The sequence below is a fragment of the Natator depressus genome, chromosome 1 (genome assembly GCF_965152275.1).
Source record: "Natator depressus isolate rNatDep1 chromosome 1, rNatDep2.hap1, whole genome shotgun sequence".
Taxonomy (NCBI): Eukaryota; Metazoa; Chordata; order Testudines; family Cheloniidae; genus Natator; species Natator depressus.
Window position 1 is genome coordinate 337,654,652 of NC_134234.1, and position 6,000 is coordinate 337,660,651.

Genomic DNA, 6,000 nt, shown 5'->3' on the forward strand with positions numbered 1-6,000 from the left:
GGATGTTTTTGCCTAAATGGCTTGTCAGGGTCACGGGACGAGTCACTGGCAGGGCAGGGCTGGGAATTGGAGATGTGCCTGAACTACAAAGTTTACATCCAGCTCCAAACGTCACCAAAGTTTGCAGGTGTTCAGACCCAGGGTGTTCATTCAGGCTCATCTTTACTGGGAGCAGAGGTCAAGTCTGACTCCAAATCTTCTCAGCTATAGAGGAGTGTTTCTCAGCTGATGGGTCACAACCCTGCAGCTGGTCAATCAGGGTGACAGGGAGCAGCCCAAGGCATTGAAAACGTTATTACTCTCTAAAGCAAAGAAAATGCAATTTCCAAAATAACTTTGGGGTAGCCAAATCCGTCAAAGTCTGCAGCCAAAAGTAGGAGCCTTAGTTGTGTGATGTAGCTCCACCCCTTTCCTATCCACAGCGACCTTCTCCCACACACCCTTACCCTTCAACCTCTGGAAACACACTCACCCATACATTATATAGGCTTAGTGTTGTTAGCATTGATTCATTTCTATAGTAAAAAGAAAAGGAGTACTTGTGGCACCTTAGAGACTAACCAATTTATTTGAGCATAAGCTTTCGTGAGCTACAGCTCACTTCATCGGATGCATACTGTGGAAAGTACAGAAGATCTTTTTATACACACAAACCATATATATATAGTATATGTATATATACTATAGTAAATGTCAGAGGGTCTTCAAAAAAGAACTGGATAAGCTCATGGAGGATGGGTCCATCAATGGCTATTAGCCAAGGTGGGCAGAGATGGTGTCCCTAGCCTCTATTTGCCAGAAGCTGGGAATGGGCAACAGGGGACGGATCACGTGATGATTCCCTGTTCTGTTCATTCCCTCTGAGGCATCTGGCATTGGCCACTGTCGGAAGACAAGATACGGGGCTAGGACCTTTGGTCTGACCCAGTATGGCCATTCTGATGTTCCTATGTTGTAACATTTTTGGACTCCAAATAAAGGGTCACCAGCCTGAAAAGGTTGAGAAACCCTGAACTTGACCATACACCTTCTTGTGACATCTCACATCTCAGTCAGTGGCTCCAGTGCCCTTTCAATGTTTATATTACCTCTCTCTTAATAGTCTACCAGTTTGTCTGCGGCATTACTAAATGCGACAGTAACACTGTTCGATTTGGTAATCCAGACCCTGCCTGCATCCTCTCTTCCTCTGTCCTACTTTCCTGCAATACCTCGGCCTCCTCCGGCAATTCAGAGTATAAGAAAACATTATTAACAAACCATGAGTAACAAATGGTGCTGCTGTTGCCTAGTCAGCTTTTGGCTCCTGTCCCACCCCTTGCATAACGACACAACTTTTTGGATCAGCTATTTGGATACCATCACATTACTAGGGAAGGAAAGGTTCCATCATTCCATTTTCTTTTCCAAAGTAACTTCTATAATCACTGTAACCTAGGGAAAAGTACATTGGGCTAGGAGCCAGGAAGCCATAAATTCAAGTCTCTTCTTTGAGCCCTTGATGCCTCAGGTGGGCTGGAAAGGAAAGGAAGACACTTTCACTTTTAGGGCACCTATTCAAATCCAGCCCATGTCAGTAGTGACCAAAAGGCCTTGTAACATTAGCGATTTAAATGCAGGAATCACATAATAGAGTTCTCCGGCCTGTAATATGTGAGAGCCCAGACTAGATATTCACAATGCTCCTTTCTGAGTAACAGCCGTGTTAGTCTCTATTCGCAAAAAGAAAAGGAGTACTTGTGGCACCTGAGAGACTAACCAATTTATTTGAGCATAAGCTTTCGTGAGCTACAGCTCACTTCATCAGATGCATACTGTGGAAAGTGTAGAAGATCTTTTTATATACACACAAAGCATGAAAATCCAGGTTTTCTCACACCACCCCCCCTCCCCCAACACACACACAAACCCACTCTCCTGCTGGTAATAGCTTATCTAAAGTGACCACTCTCCTTACAATGTGTATGATAATCAAGGTGGGCCATTTCCAGCACAAATCCAGGGTTTAACAAGAACGTCTGGGGGGGTTGGGGAGGATAGGAAAAAACAAGGGGAAATAGGTTACCTTGCATAATGACTTAGTCACTCCCAGTCTCTATTCAAGTCTAAGTTAATTGTATCCAATTTGCAAATGAATTCCAATTCAACAGTTTCTCGCTGGAGTCTGGATTTGACGTTTTTTTGTTGTAATATAGCAACTTTCATGTCTGTAATCGCGTGACCAGAGAGATTGAAGTGTTCTCCGACTGGTTTTGTGCTGGAAATGGCCCAACTTGATTATCATACACATTGTAAGGAGAGTGATCACTTTAGATAAGCTATTACCAGCAGGAGAGTGGGGTGGGAGGAGGTATTTCTTCATGCTTTGTGTGTATAGAAAAAGATCTTCTACACTTTCCACAGTATGCATCCGATGAAGTGAGCTGTAGCTCACGAAAGCTTATGCTCAAATAAATTGGTTAGTCTCTAAGGTGCCACAAGTACTCCTTTTCTTTTTGCGAATGCTCCTTTCTGGTCTTAACATCTATGAATAATAATACAAGAATAGCACTTAACGAAGGGACAATGAACCTGGGGATTGCACAATTAGCTATATTGTTTGGCTTCCCTATCTTTGGATGCAGGAAATAGTGATGCAGAACGCCAGCTCTGAGTGCTAGCAGCCTTATCTGTCACCTAGTGAATTAACAAAAAGATTCTTGCATTTCCTTACAGTAAGTAGTATGTGAGGTGAGTCTTGTGATAAAAGTACCACTCATGACCTGCCCTCACCTACTGGTATTACCCATTGAGAAACACCCAGATTGATAATGTGGAACTACGGAAAAGGAAACAGCAGTAAATCCTGCTAGTCACAAGTATGAAGTATACCAGACGTGGGTGATGAGATAATGAACTTTCCCAACTCTGTTGCTTGACCACAGCTTTCCCGGTGAAGTTCAAGGTGCTATTTCATAGTAAGGTCAATCCTTACATCAAAAAGCAGGAGTTAAAGTGAGGGATCTAACGAGGGGAATTGTACGAGCCACTGAATTAGGCTGCAATTAAAAAAAAAACACTTTTAGGGCCACACCCTCAGCTGATGTAAATCAACTCAGCTTCACTGAAGTCAAAGGGCCCTGATTCTCATTCACACTAATTTTAATCAGGCCACTTAACAGTGTAAAGCAGTGGTTCTCAACCAGGGATACGTGTACCCCTGTGGGTACGCAGAGGTCTTCCAGAGGGTACATCAACTCCTCTAGATATTTGCCTACATGCTATATATAAAGCACCAGCGAAGTCAGTACAAACTAAAATTTCATATAGACAAAGACTTGTTTTTACTGCTCTATGTACTATACACAGAAATGTAAGTATAATATTTGTAGTCCAATTGATTTATTTTATAACTACATAGTGAAAGTGAGAAGATAAACAAGCTTTTGGTAATAGTGTGCTGTAACATTTTTGTATTTTTGTGTCTGACTTTTTAAACAAGTAGTTTTTAAGTGAGGTGAAACTTGGGAGTGTGCAAGTCAAATCAGTCCTCTAGTGTGGACATGCTTATGCTGGTATAACGTTGCTTATAGCGGTATAACTTATTCCCGTGTGGGAAGAGGGGATAATTATACCGATATGAGGCCAGGTCTCCATATGAGAGATTCTGGGAAAATAGTTAGGCCGATATACTATATTGGCAAAGCATCCCTAGTGGTGACACAGTTTATATGGGGCAAATCTGTGCTTTTAATGGGATGGCTTTTTCCAGCCCCTCCCCTCCAACAACAACAAGGAAATAAACTATACTGGCAAAACTAAGCTGTGTCCACACCAGCAGCTTTTGCCAGTACAGCCTTCTCAGTCACTAATCACACCCCATCATACTCCTGACCAACCCAGCTATGCCAGCAAAAGTCTGTAGCATAGACCTAGTCTAAAGCAATTTTATGATGATAGAACTGCATCCACCCTGTGGGTTGTACCAGTATCACTATTTCAGTAAAAAAAAATCACACCCCTAAACTAATTAGTTACATTGGTACAAAAACTCTACATGAGCCAGGCCTAAATGAGAATCAGTCCCCATGTGCCTAGAGTTAGTCTCCCAAATCCTTATTAAGGCACTGAAATAAATAGACAGATTCGCAACAGTGCTGAGCATCCAGCCATTCCACTTGACTGGGCTCGTGTTTTAGGTGGCAAAAGGTGAACTGAGGAGTCTAACTGTTCTGAAAATCTTGGTTAATGTGCACAACTAGTAGGATCATATAGGTGCTTTTTAAAATCCCACCCACATGTATTAAAGCGCTGCACAATGATCATCTAGCCCAGGGGTTCTCAAACTTTTTCTTTCTGAGCCTCCCCCCCAACCCCGCAACACGCTATAAAAATGCACTGGCCCACATCTGTTTTTCTCCATATTCAGTAGATTAAAAGCCAGGGCTGGGATAGCAAGCAGGGCAAAGGCTCAGAGCCCGATTCCACAGGTGGCTCCACGAACCTAAGTTGCTCAGGCTTTAGCTTCAACCCTGGGCGGCGGGGCTTAGGCTTCAGCTTTCTTCCCTGGGCCCCAGGGAGTCAAATGTTGGCCCTGCTCTCTGGTTTATTTTGGCGGACCTCCTGAAACCTGCTCGCAGCCCCATAGAGGGCCCCGGACCCCTGGTTGAGAAACACAGATCTAGCCGAGTTATCTGAGACAGGAACAGCATTGTTACCTTCATGCTATCACTCTCCCAGCTCCACCCTCATCTCTTCGACTTTGATTCTCACTCTCCCTCCTCCCGGTCCCACTCGTATCCTTGGGGGCTTCAATCTCTATGGTGACTGATTCTGCTGACACTTGCGTCTTCTCAGTGACTTCCTTATTCACCTTGCTACCCTGGAGCAAGTCTCCCTGCTCAGTACAAGGGTCATTCCCATGAACTCGTCTTTGCCAGGAAGATGTGCACATACGTTGCCAACTGGAGCTGGTTGGGAATTTTCCATCAAAATGATTTTTTGCCAGCAAATGCAATTTCCGTATAATTGAAATTCTCTATGGAAAAATGTTGATTTTGCTAACATTTTTCAACTTTCCATCTGAGATCAAAGGCATTCATAAGAGAATGAATGCAACAACCTAAGGAAAAAATACACTTTTAATAGACCTCTGAACGTTTTCCACAACCAAAAGAGATGGGCTGAGGGAAATAAACATAAAGGGGTTTTTCCATAGGTAGGGAAAGGGGTGATGGAAAAATTAACTCCACCGAAGCCAGCGCCGGTGTTGCATTATTCTTTCAGAATCATATGAGTGGAGTGAGTCACATGCTCAGTCTCTGCCTTGAGGGGACAAAGTGCAGCATTGCAGTTTCCTGAACAGTGTGCTGGAAATAATAGCTGCCGGACAAAAGGAGTTGTAAGCTATTCCGATTGCCAGGCGCCAGGGACTCAGATCTGAAAGCATCTAAAGAATAACAGTCATGTTACTAATGATTCCAGCAGGCCAGGAGCCTTTATTGGAGTGTCATGTGGTGTATTTATTAATTATTTAATATTATTGCAGTCATGTCCACAGACTGTGACTGAGATCCAGACCCAACTGGGCTAAGTGCTCTACACGCACATAGCAAGAGGCATCCCTGCCCCAAAATGCTAAATAGATAAGACTGTTAAAGGTTATGAAAAAGGAAATGCTGTTTATGCACATTTTACAGATGAAAAATTGAGGCACAGCAAGTGTAAGGCCTTGACCCATTGAAGTCAAGTGACTTGCCCAACAGTACAAAGCGTGCCTGTGTCAGGAGAGGTACTTGTACCCAGACAGGGGTGACAATAAGTTAGAGGATTTACCGGTACTCTGGAGTCCTGAGCAGGGGGCATGACCTCAACCGGAAGAGGCAGGGTCTTAAATCCCCAGGCCCTTTAAATCTTGATTTCAAGGGCCAGGGCTCCAGCTGCAGTAGTGGTGGCTGGGAGCCCAGGGCCCTTTAAATCACTCCCGAGCTACCAGCTGCAGAGGCGGCTGGAAACCCCAGG

General features: G+C 43.9%; 1 long non-coding RNA gene across 1 annotated transcript in view; it reads right to left on the reverse strand.

The window, feature by feature from the left end:
- LOC141987492 (uncharacterized) overlaps positions 1-4,837 on the reverse strand; it is a 30,983-nt gene extending 26,146 nt beyond the window's left edge. Inside the window, exon 1 of the long non-coding RNA XR_012639552.1 lies at positions 4,698-4,837. This is a non-coding gene — a long non-coding RNA (uncharacterized LOC141987492). The remainder of the gene's footprint in view (positions 1-4,697) is intronic.
- Between the last annotated feature and the right edge of the window lie 1,163 nt (positions 4,838-6,000).